Source organism: Peromyscus eremicus, chromosome 6, assembly GCF_949786415.1.
Source record: "Peromyscus eremicus chromosome 6, PerEre_H2_v1, whole genome shotgun sequence".
In the NCBI taxonomy this organism is placed as follows: domain Eukaryota; kingdom Metazoa; phylum Chordata; class Mammalia; order Rodentia; family Cricetidae; genus Peromyscus; species Peromyscus eremicus.
This window is the reverse complement of record NC_081421.1, coordinates 92794983-92814435: the sequence shown is the minus strand read 5'-3', so window position 1 is coordinate 92814435 and position 19453 is coordinate 92794983. Positions and strand designations below refer to the sequence as shown.

General features: G+C 44.2%; 1 long non-coding RNA gene across 1 annotated transcript; it reads left to right on the top strand.

The window, feature by feature from the left end:
* The first annotated feature begins 384 nt into the window (after positions 1 to 384).
* On the top strand, positions 385 to 19442 carry LOC131913508 (uncharacterized). The gene is made up of 4 exons (XR_009379903.1): positions 385 to 607; positions 3151 to 3200; positions 11542 to 11626; positions 19284 to 19442. It is a non-coding gene; the product is annotated as an uncharacterized LOC131913508 (long non-coding RNA).
* The last annotated feature ends 11 nt before the right edge of the window (positions 19443 to 19453 follow it).

Here is a 19453-nt window from a genome sequence, read left to right as displayed (position 1 = left end):
ACATACCAAGAAAATGTGGGAGAACGAGGCCTTGGCTTAAGCAGTGAAGGGGAAAAGGTGTTCCAAGATGAGAAATTCACAAGTTATATATCAAGAAAGGCAGAGGGGAACAGGGGAAGGATTTAGAGGATGAGGAATAGGGGTTGAATCAGATAAGGGAGATTTAAAAGAATGTAATTTAAAAGAATTGTGGAGATAAGACTCAATGGTATGAATGGTATGGGAGGCTTCTGGGAACTGAAGTAGTTGGAAATATAAGCAGGCTCACTTTTTTAGCCCAAATCTACCAGCACCTATTATATGGTGTTCACAAGGCTAGGCTAGGGATCCTGGGATAATGCAGTAACAGTTGACACCCAAGCAGTGACTTAACAATAAGCTGAGTATGTGGAGCACCTACCTCTTGACAGAGTCTCCTAGAGAAAAACCACCAACCCATGGGCTGCCGGTGTGTAGAGACTTGTACAAACGTAGGCAGCTAGATCCCTTCCCACCAGAGCACCCATTAGTCCTAGGAAAGACTGGCAAGTATGGACAAGAAGACCGAAGCTTTCCTGTAAGAATCAAGAAGACCAACCTTGGTCAGCATTTTGCCTTCTATGACAAGGTAGGACAAGAGCCCTCTATCTGGGTTAGAGACAGAACTGGGGCCATGTGACCACCAGGACTGGTGGTTGTACATCTTACACTAAGGTTCTCAGAAGGTTAGTGATGGAATTGTCCCAGCACAATCTCAGGACTCCTACAGACAAGACTTTTTCTAGTTATATACACTAGCAGCTATTTGGAGTCATAACTAGTAAAGCCAGTACTAGGACCCTTGAGTGCTAACCCTTGAAGGAAGCCTCTATGTAATACTTTATTATAAGTATTATGATCATCATTTGTGTGTGCTTCTTGTATGCCAAGCACTTAGACCATCTATTATCTAATTTAGTTCTCATAAAAATGCTATGAGACAGATACTATTAAGATCTTCCTTTTACAAATGAGGACACCGAGTTACAGAAAGGTCATGTCATTTTCTCTGGGTCCAAAGGCAAGAGTCTATAAAATCAGGATTCAATTCTCATCAGTTTAATTCTATATTTTATATTCTTTATCATCTATAGTATCATTAAAACTATTGTAACTTGGGGTCTGGAGAGATGGCTCAGCTTTTAAGAGCAATGGCTGCTCTTCCAGAGGACTTGGGTTCAATTTCCAGCACCCACATGCAGCCCACAACTGTCTAACTCCAGTTCCCCGAAATCCGACACCCTCCCACAGACAAATGTACACATAAAATAAAAAAATTAAAGTAAAATAAAAAACATTGTAACTTATGTAAGTTACTATTCTATAAACAGAGTAAAATAGAAATATGCTATATGCTATTTTTTTTACTATATTTACTATATCTGACTTTTCACTTATAAAATTTAAAAGGAATAGATTTCTTTTGTTTTTGTTTGTTTTGTTTTTTGAGACAAGGTTTCTCTGTGTAGCTTTGCGCCTGTCCTGGATCTCACAAAGATCCGCCTGGCTCTGCCTCTGGGATTAAAGGCGTGTGCCACCACCGCCCGAGGATTTCTTTTTTTTTTTTTTTTTTGAGGCAAGGTCTCATGCAGCTCAGGTTGGCCTCAGACTTACTATGTAACTGAGGATGGCCTTGAATTTCTGATCTTGCCTCCATCTCCCCAAATGTTAGGATTACAGCTGAGTCATAGGGATCAGGCTCAGGGCCTTGTGCATGCTAGATGACCATTCTATTAACTGAGCCTGAGCCCCATCCTCAGCCCAGGAAAAGTGTTTTTTTTTTTTTTTTAACAATGTACTTTTAACATTTCAGTAAAGAATTACTTTTTCAAGCCAGGTATATACATCCTGGCACTCAGGAGGCTAAGGCAGGAGGATCATCTTGAGTTAGAAAATGTCTTGTGCTATAGAGTGAGACTCAATCTCAGAACAACGAAAATATACAACAGAGGTATGGTAGCACATACCTATAATCTCAACACAGTTGGAAGCAGGAAGATCAGGGGTTCAAGACTACCCTGGACTACATAAGACCCTACTTTAAAAACACTGCCACCACCACCACCAATCAGAAAAACAACAACTATGCAACAAGAAGTACATTCCTAGACTATCGTGGGAAATAAACATGACATTTTAAAAATGATAATCACAAGAATGATTTTAGCTTTCAACATTATCAGGTTTATAGGTTTTGATCAATAAGTAAATGTTAACGAGGTTTTCTTCACTAAACACTCCTCATCTTTGTCATTCAATTTCCTTACCTTCTTGATCCTCCACTCTTCACAAAACCTCTTTTCTTATGTTTACTGCCCCTGACATCCCCTTTTTTCCTTTAAAAAATTCCTTTCTGCTACCTCAGAGCTTTTTGTCGTTGACAGAAATACAAATTCTGTCTTTATTCCTATCTGACTAATTATTAACCCTTAACTTTAATGCAAAGAAAAAGCACAGTAAACTTCCTGTGAAATTTGTGTGCATGTGTCATGGCCTCCTGCAGCCATCTAATGAGTGCGAGCCATATCATTACTCCATTTTTGTTAGCGAGGAAATGGAGACTTGACTGTGCTAAATGAATACTGTTGGTGTCTTGATTTCCAGTGTTCGTGTTGTGGCCATCTAGTGGCTTCAGAATATGGTGGTAGTTGGGGAAGGTACTTGTAATAGCTATTCCTGGTTGTCAACTTGACTATATCTGGAATGAACTGCAATCCAGAAATGGAGAGCACACCTGTGGGAGATTATTTTTTCTTGGTTTCAAGTGGATAAATCCACATCTAGTCCAGACCTTTGAGGTAGGAAGACACATACCTTTGATTTGAATTTTGAGGTGGGAAGATACATGCCTTTAATCCAAATCTTGAGGCAGGAAAACATACCTTCAGTCTGGGCCATACCTTCTGCTGGAAGTCTATATAAGGACATAGACAAAGGGAGCTTTTGTCTTTGCCTGCTTGCCCTCACCTTGCTAGAACATCCATTACACACACACACACACACACACACACACACACACACACACACACACACGTATATATACATGGAGAGAAAGAGAGATTCATTCCTTAAGTTCTGTGACTCTAGAGAACCCTGACTAATACAGTACTTAATACAAAAAATATTTTACAGAAAAGAAAAAAGGATCAGAAAAATGGAATTTTCAGAAGTACTACTTAAAGGTCAGTGCTATTTTCTATGGGAACTTTTGTAAAATAATCAATGCATATACTTAACAACAGGACTAAATAGATCTTATCACTTTTTAAGTGTGTGTGTGTGTGTGTGTGTGTGTGTGTGTGTGTATGGTGTGCACATATGTGTGCAGGTGCAGGCGCACTCCCCTGTTGCACACATGTGGATGCCAGAAGAAGATGTTGGGCATTCATTATGCTTAGCCTTATTCCTCGAGGCAGGCCTCTCCCTGAACCCGGGGCTCACAGTTTTGACCAGGCCGAGAGTCAACAAGTCCTAGAAGCTCCTCTGCCTCTGCCTCCTACAGCGCTGGGGTTGCAGGCTTGTGGGACGTGGTATGCGGGTGCTGGGATCTGAACTCAGGTCTTCGACTTTGCAGCCCCTTACCCTCTCGAGCTAATCTGCTGGCCTCTCAGCATGACCGTGACATATGTAATATGCTGTTCATCACTTATCAACATTAGGTGCCCTGTCCATTTTGAATCCCTTCTCTTTTTTTTTTTTTATGAAAACAGTCTTGCTAATTTACTAACATTTTAAAAACTATAAAACTTAGATGACATAACTATTTGGCATGAAGATTGTCTCGTCCTCTACACCAGTGCTCAGGTGGACTTTTTGCTGATTGTGCTCACTTTGAGAAGGTTGAACATAAGAGAAAGGAGCCTAGGGAAGCAGTTTAACAGTTTGTAATACTTGCTAATAGAACCTCTATTTTAACTCAAAACTCGGAAGAAGCCAGTCTCTTTCCTCTGTCAATTCTGTCCTCTCTTCCTCTCCCTAATCTTCTCCCAGTAACTGTCAACTGTGTCCTTACTCTTAGCCAGCAAAACACTCTCAAATATTTCTCATTAAAAAATAAAGACAAAATCAATAGTGTCCTCCCTCAGCCAGTCTGGCTCAGCTTGACTTCTGTAACCTCCACAGCCCAACCACTTAAAAATGGCACCACAGTCTTTACCCCCAGCTTTTCTCCCTTTGATGGAGTGTTTGTCTATTTTTATGCAGCCAGACTGTGGCACTGGATGGAAGCTGAGCACAGAGCAGAGTTGTATATCAGATGCTCAGATGTAGTCATCCCGAACACAAGTTCCCAGTGATTGGTTGGTTGATTGATACAGGGTCTCACTGTGCATCCCAGTCTGGTGAAGTCACCATCCTCCTGTCTCAGACTACTAAGTACTGGAAGTATAGGCAGGCACAACACTCCCTCCAGCCCTCAGGGATCTTGCTATAGGAGCTAATAATGCCACTCAAGAGAAGAACCTTCCAGATTGAAGGGCTCACAAACATTTCCCCATCCTTCCCTGTAAGCTTTCTGTCCAGGTTTGTATTTCTTCTTTCTAAACTTTTCAGTCTGGAGATTCATTTCTTTCCTTCGACCATTTTCCATAAAAGTTTCAACCTTTTACATATTTCATATCATCATGCCTCAGACATCACCTGAGTGAGCATTCAGCCAAGTCCTATGAATGAGGTTAAAGATGGATCTCCCAATGGTGACTCAGTCCTGTTCTACCCATAACAGAGGTACACATTGCAATGAGAAGCAGTTGCTTTCTGCAAAAACAAAAATCTACGTATTTCTCTATGAAATACATTTTCTTTTTCTTTTTTTTTTTTTTTTAAGGACAATTTTGTATTTATCTTTATGTACAGAAAACCTAACAATGGGCATTTAATCCAGTTTAGAAGTGTGTTCTTTGGCCTTTGCTTTTTCCTGCTTGGCAATCTGAGCCACAGATTTGGGACCCAGGTCGTTGCCCTGCCAATGGCAGCAGATCTCATGGTAGCTGTTGTCGTTTTTGGTCCAGATACCTTCTACCAGCTTAGCCAGAGAGCCTTTGTCTTCTGAGTTAACCTGTGTGAAGGCCACAGTGGTGCATGTCTTCCTGAGCACCGGCCACCCCAGCCTGGCCTTCCTCTAGATGATGCAATAGAGGACTCCCATCTTGAGACACAGGGCAAACAGGAAGACCAACAGCTCAATAGGGTCTATGTTGTAGGCAATCACCAAGAAGGGAGCCTTCTTGTTCTCTACCAAAGTTGTGATTGTCCTGCTTGAAAGGACAGGTGGTCTCTTAGTTGGGATGTCCCCTTTGCCAGCAGCCTTTGCTTCTTCTCGTGCTTTGTTTCTGGCCTGTCCTTGTGGGCAAAGTTCAGCAGCTAGGTAGCTGTTTGGGAGAACTGGTCAATGGCAGAGGAGGTACTTTGAGCCACTTATGGAGGATGGCCCTTTGCCGATACAGCCTGAGTAGCTGGGCCATTTGACAAAGCGAGATCTCTTTTGAGCTGGATGTCCTGTCCAGTGCCAAAGTGCTTAGGCCTTTCCTCAGAGAGGACTCACCACCTTTGTGGCCTCCCGTTTCTTGACAATGCTGGGGGCTAGGGCCACCTCCTTCCTCTTGGCCTTCTTTTCTTTGGGCATTTTGCTCTGCTGGAGGAAAGTCCCCTAGCTCCCTTAAAAGACATTTGGGGATTTTCATAGGAGAACAAAAGATTCCTGTTTTCTTTGCCACAAAAAAAGAATAAAAAAAGAACAAAAAACAACAAAACAAAAAAAAAAACCCACCTCAACATTTTTATCAGTTCTTTGAGAATTTCATACACTGTTTTGATCATACCTCCCCCTCCCCCCACTCCTCCCAGTCACCCATCTTCCTTACCCTACCTTCTGTCTTTTCTGTGTCACTTTGAGAAAAAAGTTTTACGAACTTTAATCAGAATTAGACTCAATGTGTCTTCCGTTAGGATTTTTGAATAGCAGGTAGCCACAAATCCAGTTGAGCCCGCTTGACCTTGATAAGCTTTATGGTTGCTGACCCATAGCTTTTTATCAGCTCAAACTCACTTGTTACAGCATCCTACTTGGGTAGGCTTGTCCTTATATCTGTGAGTAAGGTATTTTTGGTCTTTGTTGATTTCCACACTCTTCGTGAATCCTCTGGTTCTCAAGGAAGTAGATCATTTGTCTTGTGCTGCTGTGATAGTTGACCTGTGAGAATTTGGGTGGGAGTATGATTTCTGGAGGCCACAGCATCTCATGCAACTACCACCCCCGTGACACTTTAAATACTCTCTTCATGGGAAAAGGGCAGTGGGGATGTAGACAATTTTAGAGGGTTAGTAATTTACTTTTTTCAAGCCAGGGTTTTTCTGTGTAGTTTTGGTGCCTGTCCTGGATCTCGCTCTGTAGACCAGGCTGGCCTCGAACTCACAGAGATCTACCTGGCTCTGCCTCCCGAGTGCAGGGATTAGAGGCATGCACCACCACCACCCAGCAGTAATTTACTTTTATTACAAATTAACAAGGCCAGAAAAACAGACATGGCTTGGGACCTTGTTGTTCATCTGGCTTTTCTTCCTATCAAGAAGTAGAATTCAGGGTTCCACCTCCTTATGCCTAGGTTGGCCGGGAGGCTGGGCAATACAGCAAAAGCGATGATAGGGAAATTATGGGTTAGGCCTTCAGAGACATTGTTCTCACTCTCCTGTCGTCACGGAAAGAAACCTGGGTGAGCCTTTCTAGGATGGGAGGTGACATGGAGAAAGATGCCCAGCTGACACCAGCAGCAACTTCCAGAAGAGCCGGCAGCATAAGTTGCCTGGGCCCAGTGGGTTCTTTGTTCCACAACTATTAAGAGCTTCAAGATGCTAAGAGCCAAAAACAAAGCAAGCATTGGCTCCCCGGAGAACTGGTCCTGATCACCTGAAAGACTGTCTCGGATCGAGTTCCAGTGCGCTCCTAGCTAACTGTCAATTCATGGTTGAGTCCATTTGAAAAGAGGAATTATTTCCAAGTCCAGTCCAATACTGACTCATGTTAGCTAATAAATGAATGTTGGTTGAAGCCACTAAGTTTATGATAGTTTATTAGACAGCAATAAACAATAAATATAGACTCCCTTATCTCCTATCAAGGATTCTTGAAACCTGAGTTGTTCAGCTTCATCACACTTGCCCCCATCTAAGGAGGACTGGGGGATGCTTCACACTGTCACATATTCCCTTTGTACCTACGTGTGTGGACTATTACTAATTGTGTGACTTGGATCACACTTGAGTTTTTCTTTGATTTTGCGATAGAACCTTGGTATATAGGCCTTGAACTCGAGATCCTACTGCCTCAGCTTCTTGAGTGTTGCAGTTACAGGTGGGCACCATTGGAGAATATCCCTTCACTTCTTTGTGCCCGTATTTCCTCATCTGCAAAGTAGAGATAGGTCTGTGGAACTCGCATGTCCTGACACCTGAACAGTCTCTTCACCAATGCTTTGTTGAACCGTGTTGTATGCAACCACTCTGCCCTTAAAATTCAGGAGGACACTTGCAGCAGAGCCACAGAAGACATGTACCCAGAGAGGTGAGAATGGACGTGGCCCTGCTTATTGGGAGGGACGGGGAGGAGGCAATGAGCCCTGGAGACAGTCAGACTCCTCTTCCTTCATAGCTCAGCACCACCATTGTTCTGTTCCTCTGCATGACGCTTCATCCAGCGTTAGCTTTGTTGGTGTAAAGTGCCAATAACAAAGAGAGTCTATGGAGTGTCAGTGGGAGGGCTGGCTGAACAGAGACTCAACCAAGTCCTGGGGCCTATGCGAACCACATGATAGTTAACATGTGAGTGTTGATCAGAAATGCAAGCCAAGGTCACTGAGAGGAAAATGACCAAATTTGCTTTGAATTGGTCACAGTATCGGGAAACCTTGGGATGTACACTTCCCAAGCCTCCGAGCAAACCATGACAGCAAGTGGAGCCTGTTCCCTTAAAAAGAAAGAGACCAAGCAATCCCAGTTTATGATCTACCATTTAGTCCCCAGGAACGCCTTCCATCTTCATCTTCAGCATACTGCCCCCTTTCTCCCTTACTCTTAAGTTTAAAAAAAAAAAAATCTATGTGTTCATCAATTTTTTTGAGTGCTTGGGAGTACACAGTCATACATAGAGATTCTGATTAATAGGAGCTTCATCCCATGAACCAGCAATCTCAACACACTGAGAGGGTGAGAAGAGTCGCTGAAGGCTTCCTGGGGGAAGTCACATTTAATGTGTGACCTATAACATAGATGAGTGACATCAGCTGAGCTGGGGGCTGAGGGAGAGTGGTGGTGAATGTGGCTGATGAGAAAGAGGATCGAAGGCTCCCGAAGCATCATTTACAATTGCGTAGAAGGAAGAGAAAACTTGGAACTTGGGGATTTTAAAGTAGATAGATATTGATGAAAAAAATGAGTTAGAAAGCGGAAGTGGTCAGAAAGGAAGCTAATGGAGGTAATTTGTTTATCCAGTTAAGAAATTTGACCTTTATCCTAAGAGCAATCAATGGGAAATCATTTAGTATTTAAACAGAGGAGTGACATTTAGAAATAGCATTCCCTGACTACAATATGAGGAACAGAGGGCAGGTCAGAAGGCTTGCCACTTGTTATTGTAAATAAAGTTTTATTGGCAGCCATACACATTAGTTTGTATTGTCTTTTAGGTCTTAGGCGTCCAGCTTAGTAACTGACCATTTGGCTCACAAACCCTGAGCTATTTACTACCTGGTCCTTTTAAGAATATTTGTTGAGTTTAGGTACTGTTAATATAACTTGGAGGAAAATAATGATAGCTAGCTAGCTTTGGGAAAGGTGCAGGAGGAATTTTGTAAAGGGGGTCTGAGGAATTAATCACACAATTCTTGTCAAATTCTTAAAACATTCTGTTAATTATTCAGACATCTGATTTTAGCTTTACCTTGGGGACTCCACTCCTATAAGAACCAAGATTACAGTTGTAATGTAAACAGCTAAGGATTAATTAAGTGTTGTAAATGAGAGAGAAGGCCAGGGGCCAGGCACAGTGGTTCATGCCTTTAATCTTAGCACTTGGGAACCTGAGGCCAGCCTAGTCTACACAGTGAGTTCCAGGATAAGGCTACCCAGTGAGAACCTATTTTAAATAAATTAAAAAGAAGGAAAGAAAGAAAGAAAGAAAGAAAGAAAGAAAGAAAGAAAGAAAGAAAGAAAGAAAGAAAAGAAAGAAAAGAAAGAAGAAAGAAAGAAAAAAGAAAGAAAGGAATTGGGAAGGAAACAACCAAGCAAATTAAATTGTAGACTCCTTATAAAAGGAGATTGTATCTTAACTCTGTGTGTGTGTGTGTGTGTGTGTGTGTGTGTGTGTGTGTGTGTGTGCATCATTTAAACTGTGTACATCATTTAAACAGTGTGAGACATGCAGTAGGACACAAGATGTATTTGGTGAAATGAACGTTCCTGATACCTGCTTTGTTGTCCTTAAACTCTGCTGTTTGATACAGATTGACCTACAATGTCTGACCAAATCAAACAAAGCACTTTGTATTTTATTTTACTTTTTAAACAACCTCAGTAAAACAACACCAGCAAGTGTCTTTAATATGTCCTTCCTTCAAGAAGACCAAAGCTGGGTCTCAGTCTATTTACATCACAATAGTAATAGCAATAAACAAGTTAGTATAACCCTCATTGTTTACTGAGTGCCTACTAGATGTGAAATACAGCACAGACACTCACCTAGGTTCTTCAGGCCCTCTAGCAAACCTCATCATTGTCATCATGTGTAGATGGGGAGACTGTAGCTCAAAAGGTTCTCTTTTCTAAGGTCATGATCATGTCAATGTGTCTGACGTTAACAATCTTCCTTTCAGTCACACAAGCTCTTGCTGCCTCATAGCAGGTCACACTGCCTCCTCCTTCTCAGTCTTTGACCTCCTCATTCAGTTACTTAAAACCCTCCACTGTCTTCTCATCTCCTGAGCAGAGTCTACATAATTTAGTGTGGCATAATTTATTTTTAATAATCTCTCATGGCCTTGGTGGCCTCGGCTTCTGCCGCTGTTTCTGTAAGTGTATATCGTATAGTCCTGATTTGGGGGGCTCTTGAGGGCAGGGGGAACATTCTGGGTCCCTCCATGCTTCTGTGGATTTACATGTTCCTTCTTTTTCTGGAGACTTCTTCCTTCACATCTGCCTGGGCTTTGAGCTAAAAATCCCAAGTTCCAGCCAGTCTCTCTCGTGAGATCTAACCTCTCGGTGTTTTACTCTCCTACTGGGAAATGGTTATCTGTTTCCTAGAAATATGCAAAGAACTGCAGCTTTCCCGTCCACTGCTTGATCTCTGCAAATGCCTGGCTTCTGTAAGCCATGTGGTTTTTTTAAACCTTTTATTTATAAAATAGGGCAATATGATGCTTTGGTGTTGCCTGATACATTATAAGTACTCAGAATAAACAGTCATTATTCAGTTCCTGTGCAATTAAATAAGAGTCACATACATTAGTCTAGCACAATAATTTTGAGCACACTCTTCTTCCTTAGTGATGCTCTGGGCATCCTTTTGTGTTGAATAGGTTCAATACAAACTATTTTGTGATTTAGTTGTTTCCATGTGTGTGGTAGGTAGTGCTTGTAGACATGTATTTGTAGTCCCGAAGTTGATGTCAGGAGTCTTCCTCAGTCACTGTACACCTTATTCATCGAGGCCAAGTTTCTGAATTACACTCAGAGCTGGTTGAAAAGACCCGTTCTAACTATCCAGCTTGCTCTGGGAATCCCTTCTCTCTGCCTTCAGTGCAGTCTGCCACGCCCACTTTTGCATCTCCATGGGTGCTGGGGGTCCCAACTCAGGTCCTCATGCTCGAACAGCAAGCATTTTATCCGCTGGGCCACCTCTCCAACCTCTTTTTCTGTAAACATTCTAGACATTTAATCTGTGGTTTGTCTAAGTTCTCGTCTCCTCTGCTAGCCTGGAACTCTGTGAGTACAGGAACTATTGTTGATCTACCCCAACCTAGTAGAAGTTGGTATTTAATACACGTTGGCTGATTGGCTGACTGGATATACTCATGAATGGACAAAAAGTGAACCTCACAGGACTCACAGTGGGAGACAGTATACCCAGTAGTGTTGGTTTGATTTGGCAGTGTTTACTGAGTATGGTTTGCTTTACACTTTCTTTCAAAGTAAGGGACTTGAACCTAAGGCCTCACACATGCTGGGCAAGCGCTCTACTGCTGAGCTCCATCCCTGACTCTCTCTCTCTCTCTCTCTCTTTTTTATTTTGAGACTGGATCTCCCAGTGTCACCCAGGTGGTCTCGAACTCATTCTGTAGCACAGCCCGGAACTTGAGATTCTTCTGTTTCAGTCTCCCAAGCAGCCGGGAGACTGCACGAGCAGACCTGGCTTCCTTCCCCAAACTGTTGGTGCTCAGTGATTCAATTGAATTCCCACAGAAATTCAAGTTAGGTCTTAGCCTCGTGAAATCTATTTTAAAAAAATTACTCAAGATTATTATCGCTATTTTTCAGATAAAGTAACTGAGTTCGACATAGCCTACTTCAAGTCACACTGCTAGTGAGAGATGTCAAGACTGGCATTGCGTCACCAGCAAAGGTGAGAGGGCAACATCTGGGAGCCAGGTTTTTCCTCATGGGTCCCAGGGATCGAACTCAGGTTATCAGTCTTAGCCGCAAGCACCCTTACCTGCTGAGCCATCTTGCCAGCCCTAATGGGCTATGTGTGTGTGTGATTTTATGTGTTTATTTATTTTCACAAGGTTCTAGTTATTTTGCCACAGATGGTTTGAAAAATATGGTTTTGAGCATCCATCTCTATGATACCAGTTTACTTGTAAAAATAAAATACGTGTGTATGCAAAATGTGCACTTAACAGCTTGTTGAGATTTTTAAAGGAAAGAGCACAAGGGGAGCTATGGGGACGAGAAAAGAGGTTTATTGGAGGGACTTGCAGTTGCATTTGGGGAGACCTGAGATGAACATGTAGGGTATGGTGGCAGAGGGAGGTCTGAGCAAGAATGGAGGAATTTCGCCGGGCGGTGGTGGCGCACGCCTATAAACCCAGCACTCAGGAGGCAGAGGCAGGTGGATCTCTGTGAGTTCGAGGCCAGCCTGGTCTACAGAGCTAGTCCAGGATAGGCTCCAAAGCTACAGAGAAACCCTGTCTCAAAAACCAAAAAAAAAAAAAAAAAAAAAAAAAAAAGAATGGAGGAATTTCATGCAAGGCAGTCCTGAGTCCAGTCCCCAGCACCATATAAACTAGGTATAGTTGCACCTGTGTGTAATTCCAGCACTTGGAAGTGGAGGCAGGTGGATCAGAATTTCAAGGTCACTCTCAACTATAAAGTGAATCTGAGACTAGCACACAGTAGTCAGAGGACAGCTTGCAGGAGTCCCATGTGGGTCCCAGGGATCGAACTTGGGTTGTCAGGCTTGGCAGCAGGTGCCTTTACTTACTCAGCCATCTCTCTCCCACTGGCCCCCAACAATTGAAGTCTCTGAGTTGGATGACTAGAGAAAGCAGAGTGTGGCTTACCCACCATGCTACCCTGAGTGCACCCCATCTCATCCGATCCTGGAAGCTGAGCCGCGCTGGACCTGACTAGTATGTGGGAGGAAGAATGAAGAACCTGGAGAGGAGAGACCATGTGTTCTATATTTTACTACACTGGATCTGGGAAAACATACCAGCACATTAGGAATGTAGGTCTGGAGCTCAAGAGAGTTCTCCACGGCTAGTGTACAGTAGGGTTGATATCAGAGACATGTTGGGAGCACGGGGAGACAGGATAGACAGTAAGGTACAGATGAGATAAGGTTAGCAGTGGGCGAGTTCATCACCTGGATCAGGAGGAAATGAACTGAGTTAAAGGTTAATTGCAAAACACCGAGTTAAGTTAAAGTAGGAAAGCACCAATGTTCCTGGTTTCTAGGAGCATTCATACTTTGATATGAACAGCCCAAGGGCTCAGGGATGTCGGCAAGAGCTTATTGAGACATAAGAGCTGAAGGTTGATCAAGCGGACCACTGTGTATGTGTGTGTGTGTGTGTGTGTGTGTGTGTGCGCGCGCGTGTTACCTCTGCATGTGGGTGTGCTTACCTGTGTACATGCATATGGAATCAGAAGTCAGGTCAAGCTGACTTTCCCCTCCTGCACTCTGCCTCACTTTTTTGAGGCAGAGCCTCTTACTGAAGCAGGAGCTTGCCATTTTGGTTAAAATAGATAGCCAGTGAAGCCCTGGGATCCGCTTGCTTCTCCTGCCCCTGGAGGGTGCAGGTGTGCGGGCACACCCAGCTTTTTTCTTTTTATTAAGAACTTTTTAAAAATTCATTTCTACACACCAAAGAGTCCCCTCTTCCCTCCTCCCGCCCCTCCAGCCTCCCCCTCCCAACACCCTCCCCCCCAATCCCTCCTACAAGAAGGTAAGCCCTCCCCTGGGGAGGTACATTTAGTAGAGGCAGGTCCAAGCCCCTCCCCCTGCCTCAAAAGGCACACACCCAGCTTTTTAAGTGAGTCCTGGATTCAGAATCAGATGAAAGGGCAATGAATTTGAGAATAAAAGACATGCTACTACTACCAAGAATTCACCAAAAAGAAAAAAGAAAAAAAAAAGGAGGGGGTGGGAATTTCAAGGAAATGAAAGACAATATTGTAGGTAAGACTGAAGGAACCCAGTAGCGTTCAATGTAACCAATGGAAAAAAGACAATCTAAGATACATTATTGGGAAGTTTCAGACTTTTAAGCACACTGGGAAAATCAAGGAAGAGAAGAAGTCAGAGAGGCGTAGGAACTGTGGAGACATCAGCTGTTTCAGCATCACTGAGAACAGGAAAAGGACATTTTCCAATTGTGTGCTTCTTGTGTACCTCTTCGAAGAAGGTGGTGTTGAGTCTGTGCTTGTTTGTGTGTTAGAAGTCAAGTCAGTGGCATGTTTGGGTGTTAGAAGACATTACTGATGGGTATTTGATGGATATGTTAAGAAATCTGGACAGCATTTTGGTTAGATACATGTTCTAAAAGGCAAATAAAGCAAGGTCAGTTATTAACTCCAGAGGGGAAACATTCAAGAAAAATGTTACCATGCACTCTACTTGGCAATGCAACCTGGTCAGGATGATGTAAGCCTTAATTACTGTTTATCAACTGTGATGAGGCTAATTTGGGAGCAAGGGCAGGGCAGGTGTTGGGGGATGTGGCGGCAATGGTGCTGTGGGAAAGAGCTAGATCCTCAAATACAGTGACAAGATGTCAATCAATAACGTCTGGAACTGGAAATCAAGAAACTGTATAAGACTGGTATTAGAAAATAGGGACTACACAGCAGGAGTTGAGGACGGGCTGAAGATAGGTGAGAAGTGGGCAGGTTATGGCTTTTACTTGAAGCTTTAAAAATTTCATATATATATATATATTAAAATATATATATATATATTAAAATAAAGTGGAAATAAAAGTAATACATATATATTCAGTGGGAAAAAACACATAATGTAAGCAAAAAGCACCCAGAAGTTATCTAGACTGTCACCCCACAGGGATAACATTTCTTAGTATCTTCAAATAGTTCCTTCCTAAGACACAGTTGAAAGTACTTTCAAATACTCGATATCTGGCAGAAAAATTCTTGATAGCCTAAAAATTCTAAAGCAGTTATTCATTTTTATTACTAACTAAACCAACAACCCCCCCATCCCCTCTCTTCTCCCTCCGTCCCTCCCTCCCTCCCACTCCTGTGCTGCAGATGAACCCAGGGCCTTGTACATGCCAGGCAAGAGCTCTGCCTCTGAGCCATATTCCTAGCTCCAGCCAAAACTTTCTGATCAGAATGTGTGGTACCATTTAGGCCCCATATCTCCAATAGTCAGCAGAGAAACGAGGCAGTTTTTGGACACTTTTTCCTGAGCTACCTTGATATTTTAAAAACAAAGTCATTTCCAGCCTCAATTTTACAATCAGCTCTATTTAGAAGTGCAAGGATTTTTTTGGAAACTAATTCATCAGGGAAATTTGCAGCATTTAAGGGAATTTCTCTGTTTTTTTCTTTTTGAGAGTAAATGAATAAACACTTTTACTTACCTTGAGCTGTTTCTATGATCAAAAAACATAAAAAGTACAACTTAGCCTTGATGCAGCACATTAAAAGTGCAGAAGGACTTCATAGAGTAAACACAGAATTTTGAAGAAGTTTCATATATTCACCAAACTAGGATTTAAGGTGAATAAAGGAAATGAACTGTCTAAAGAAATTAAACTGCATAAAAATTTCAGAAAATATACAGTTGATATTCTCTCCTAAAGTCATTTTTTTAAAAATTAGTTTAAAGGTTTTAACATTCAAGTTGGGTGTATATTACAGTGAATCTTGTATGAATTAGTTGCCAGCCTGGGATACCTGAGACTGTCTCAGGGGAGAGGTCGAGAAAAGTAAGTTTTGAGATTCAGCTAGTATTTTCTGAACTCTTTGCAGATCCCAGTCTTTGTCCTTAATACACTCACTAGTATGATCTGAGTACACTTTTTTTTTTTTATGCCGAATGCTGTTTATTGAAGGAGGGAGGAGGTCTTAAATACAGGCTTACAGCACAATGGGAGAACCCTGGAGGGCAGAAGTTCACTAAGATGTTTTACAATCTTGCATCTAAGCTGTTAACGCCCATTATGCAGGATACGCAGACAAGGAACTTCCCTTAAGCATTTAGGAGGGTGGAACCAGCAGGGAATTAGTATAGGGAGGATATCAAGGTCAAGGTCAGCAAGCAAGGCAATAGTTACCCAAAACAGGGGCCAGGACCCTACAGGTCCCCCTTTTACTAAAAAATGAGCTTCTGACTTAGGTTGCTCAGTACACTCTTGCAGTTGGTGACGCATTCATAGAGGCCTAATAGGAAGAAACAGTGAGACATCAAGTGTATTCCTGTAGGCTTGCTTGGCTTGCTTGGTTATTACTGTTGGAGTTAGAGAATTGTAGATGTCAAAGGTAATGATGGTGCATTTATCAGGGGTGAACAGAGCAACTGACAACCCACAATGATAAGCTAGGCGAGTGTCTGTAGATGACTGAGTCCTGAGATAGCACTATGAAATTTGTCCTATCTGGACTGACCCCGCAGATATCTGCATATAACCATCACAAGCCCACAGAGTTATGAGAGAGCTCCGTGAGTACACGGAGCAGCTATGGATCAAAGCAAAACAGTCAAGGGCTATGCAGGGTGTGAAGTATCTAAAATGTTGTCACAGGTGTGGCCACAGCGCTGCTGTCCTGGAATGCTCTGAGTGTCTTGGGCAGAACGTGGGGGATAGCTTGCATGGTCTTCCTGGTTGTGTTTCTGACCCTGTCACCTATTAGAGGTTTTTCTCCGGGCCAAGACCTGGGGCTTTCAGAAATAACTGAATTGTTGTTCCATTTATATAGATGAAGACATTGAGCTTCGGTGAGGTCGGTTAGCTGAAGACAGCGCTACTAAAAAGAATTCTAGGTTCTAATAAATAGGATTTCAGTTCTATTACTTTCCTGTTGAATATAAATACAGATGTGATGTGATATTATGTGTGCATTTTCTGGTCTAATTCGACAGCAGATGTGTCGCTGTGTGTGTACATATTAGGTCAAATAATAAAGCTTTATTGTCTTCCTCACAAACTGCCCTATGTCATTAGTGGTGGAATTTCTAAATGATTCCATTTATTTAGAATTTACCTCTTTCCAAAAACAGGATTTGTGACTGCATTTTGCAAATTATAGAGCTTATATGTGCTTTTTCATTATTATTATTTTTTTTTTTCCCCAGGCAATTCTGTCTGGTTGATACAGCAGATCAGAAAGCACAAGTTTATGGATTTGGCAACTTGGGATACTCAGCCTGTATAAAAATGTCCAGTCCTTCTTAAACACCATGAACATAGGGTGGTCCCGGATGTAGATAGATTGCTAATGTATCCATTTTTGTTACGTGGAAATAGAATCCAGGGCCTTGGGCATGCTAGGCAGGAGCTACACTCTCAGACAGCTTGCGGGTCCTACAAGGGTGTTCTCCAGAGGTTTGGAAAGAGGCTGCTCGGGAGACAACATGCCTCTTCTACACACACGCCTCCTACCCGGTTTGGCACGCACCTGCAGCCTCAAACCAGAACGGGGCGGGGCTCGACTTTGGCCATGTCAGACGTGGCAGGAAAAAAAAAAATAGCAATTGCCCTTTCTTCCCCTTCCCGATAAGCAAAACATGCCGATCACTTGCCCAGCATTTGGGCATATAAAGCAGAATTCAGCATTGGAAAAGGTTTTTGGTTACGTGGCGAGCCGGGGCGCTGACCGCCGCGGGGGCGGACTCACATACTTCTCCCCACTTGCGAGGTCTGTGACTTGCCGGGAAAGCCCGCGAACCACACACTCCCGGCCCCCGGGGCGAGGGTGAGCTCCCGGGCTTCCATCGCAGCCCACCGCCGGAGCTCGCCACTGCGAGCCCCGGCCGAGATTGAAGTTCCAGCGCCGGGAGGTGGGCCCCACGCGCGGCCTCCGGGCCCCGCCCACTCTGGCCTGGGGTCGGAGCCGCGGCGAGCGCCAGCCGAGTGCGAGCGGCCGCGGCCCCTTTAAGGAGCCGCTCTGCGGTAACCCGAGCCCGCAGTCCGGGCGGGCGGGCGCGGCGGCAGCGGCGGCGCGAGCCTCGGCGACTGCTCCTCCAGGCGTCCCCGGCTCCCGCGAGCATCTCGCGCGTGGCTCCGGCCGCCGCAGCCCTCGGGCCGGGCCGGATGACCAGGCGCCTGTGAGCTCCGCTGCGCTCTCCCGGCCCCGCGCAGCCGCCGCCCGCGCGAGTCATCCCGGGACCCGGCACAGGTGACGCCGTTTGGACGGGATCCGGGAGGAGGGCGGCCTCGCCCAGCGCAGCTTTCGGGCACCGCGCCGCGTCGCACCGGCCTAAGGCGGCCCCGAGCCCGGGCGCCCGAGGCGGGTGGGGAGCACGCGGGAGGCTCCCGCAGGTGTGCGGCGGCGCAGCATCCTTCCTGCCGCCGGCCCCGCGACGCGTGGCTTGGAGCCGATGATGTCCCGGGCCCGCGGCCCCCCGCGCCGCCCCGAGATCCACTCGGCTCTCCCGGGCTGCTCGGTCCGGTCCGGGCTTTCTGCTTGGCTAGCGGCGCCTAAGGGGTCTGAGCCCAAAGCGGGTGGGTGCAACCTCTGGGCCTGCAGGGGACGCTTTCTTGCAAGAGACCCAGCTCACAGTCGGGCGGGCGCATCAAGTGGCATTCCCCCCTTGTCCTCAGCCTCTTTCTAAAACAAGTAGCTTTTATTTACCCCTGCGGTTCTCAAGTGGGTCCCATTTTTAGCAACCCTAAGTGCTGAAGTCTAGTGGAGGGGGAATTGGTTTTTCTTTCCAGCACTATATAATAACCCTGGGCAAGTTGATTAAACTAAGTGCCTTGGTTTACCCTGTCAGGAAATAGGGTCTCTAATGCCAGTATTGATTTTTCCCACCTTTCCAAGATGGTAGGGAAGCCTCTGTGAAAGTAGTTTTGAGTTGTTCAAGTTCATTTAAGGGTCACTTGCTGGCCTGTGTGTGTGTGTGTGTGTGTGTTTGTTGTTGTTGTTGTTTTTCATTGCATTTGCGAGTCCGTGTATGTAAAATTGCGAAATATTAAAAAGTGATCTTTGATGTTTAAATTAATTCAGATACCAGTTTGGAGGCAGTGTGGAAGAGTTTGTGTGGATGGTGGGAATTAATGTGTACAGTAGACACAAGTCTGTCATTGTGTTTAGCAAAACCTTTACATAGTCAGGAAATTGGGGGGGAAAAGGTTCTTGGATGGCGAAATGCTTCTGTACGAACATGTGGTGCCGGGTGGAACATTGCTTTACCTTTATAAGAAGCTCCTAAATGAATAAATTCAGGAATCCCACTTCCCGTTTTTAAGCTCTCTGTGAAGTTAAAGATGTTTTCTCTTTTATTTCCCTTAACTTGTATGGATGAAACTAATTTAGAAACGTGTGCCCGCAATGTCAAACTTGAAAGGCTAGCTTGTGGAGCTTCCCTTCTGCTATGCCATGTGGTGATCCAGAGAGTTTATTTTGAAGGTGCTTCTTTGTCTCCCTGCTGAGTCCCTGCAGCTCCTCCTCCTCATCTTCACCACACTGCCTCTGTCCAGTGTTTGGCTCTTTACTGTGTCATTTTGCGTGAGTTTTATCTGTTTGGGCTGGATGCCTTTGACCCAGTTGCTTAGTCATTATTAGTAGCTTTGTGTTTCTGTTCCTTCCAGTAAAAGCCTTCATCACTTGGGGAAAGAATTACGGCTCTGACCACTCACGTCCTATACTCACTTGGAAGGGACTAGGGATGGCAGTTGTCAGAAGGTTGGAACATCAGTCACCAGAGAGGAGGGTCATTTGCTAAGGGTTTCCTGAATAGACCCACAGAGTAAAGATGCAA